Raw genomic sequence first — 1,597 nt, forward strand, 5'->3', positions numbered from 1 at the left:
CAAAATGGCCGCCGCCGCCCCGGCCCGCTCCGCTTACGTTACGGGCAGCCCGGCGCTGCGCAAACTGCGGCCCTCCGAAACACCTACGCCTATTCACGGAGCTCAACTACGCACTAAGCGCGCTCGGCGAAACACCGCCCCGTGCAGTAGCAGGTGGGCTACGAAAAGCGCGTAACGTTCTTTACTCAGAGCCGGGGCCCTGTGTGAGGAAGGCGAAGGGGAGGAGTAACGCTATTCCCCAAAGTCAGCTGCACAAGGAGCGCTCTCATAACCCCTTCTGCAGGGCAGGGAATACCTGGGCCGAGGCGCACGTTACGTAAGCGCACGGCGTACGCAAGGTGCGTAACTCAGGCTGGCGTAGAGCCCGGTGTGCACGGCGTAACATTCTTACGCGGACTATGCAGACCGGGCGGGAGGGTTACGCTGGATTCGCAGACGGTTTGAAGAATACGGCCCGTCTCCTACTCGCCCATGGGCTCCGCCGGGGTGGCGGCGCGGCTGAGGACACGGTGATGGGACAATGGCGGAACAGTAACGGGACGCTGGGCCACGGGGCAGGAGCGGCCCTTTGGACCTCTGTGGCGGCTCCGGCGGGCCGAGGTTATTCCCTGTCAGATTAGCGGGGGCAGGAGCAGAGTGACAGCGGCCATGATGTTTGCTGTCGCCTGAGCGCCAGCAGGCCGGGAGAGAATTCCCCACGAGCCAGCGACTCCTCGCTGAAAGGCAGAATCATCCACGAAGCGATTACGTGGCACAGACCATAAATCCTTTTGTGCCGTGTATGTGCTATCGCCAGGTCAGTGTGTCCTGGCACAAGGAGCAGTGTCCCGTGGATGGTGGGGTTAGACCAGCCAAACACAGCCCTGGCCCACACCGTGTTATCGCTATCAGCAGTAATTTCTGGGCTGTCAGGTTATCAAACACTGGTTTTACTGGCAGAAAGGAAAGCGAGTCGCCTTTACTTTCAGACCCTTGGATAAAAATAACAGCCTAGAACAACATGCAAATTACCATTTTAGCTTCACATGCTATATATACACACACTCACACACACACATATATATATATATATGTATGTATGTATCACATGTGTGAGAAAACAAAAAGCAATCCGAGTGCTTAAAATAAAATGGAAGAATGTTTCTGTAAGAAAACTGGGTCTTTCAAGTGGGTGGCAGGGAGTCAAGTGACACTGCACACTCTCGCTGGCACTGGGTACTTGGCCACTGGATACAAATGCCTAGTGTGGGAAAGCCTGGCACGTGCAAAGGACTGGACATTGCATTAAATGACAACGGCTGATCCATTCCTGGCTCTCTCAGGTGAACCAGCTTCCCAGCCTTCAGCTCTCTAGTCTTTTCTGCACTGTGAAAAATAGTGCTTTCCTTCAGGAAAAATATCAACTATCTGTTAAGAAACCACTTAAAGAAGGCAAGCCCTCTAGATCTGTCACAAGGAAAAGCCTGGCTAAAATGTCAAGCTTCTCTTCCATGAATTTCTGGTCATTGCTGCCTTTTTTATTTGATGTTATCTTACATGCATTTGGTAACCTAAACAAAAAAATTATTTTTCCAGTGAGGACGAGTACTTCGACCAG

This window comes from Agelaius phoeniceus, chromosome 5, assembly GCF_051311805.1.
Source record: "Agelaius phoeniceus isolate bAgePho1 chromosome 5, bAgePho1.hap1, whole genome shotgun sequence".
Classification (NCBI taxonomy): domain Eukaryota; kingdom Metazoa; phylum Chordata; class Aves; order Passeriformes; family Icteridae; genus Agelaius; species Agelaius phoeniceus.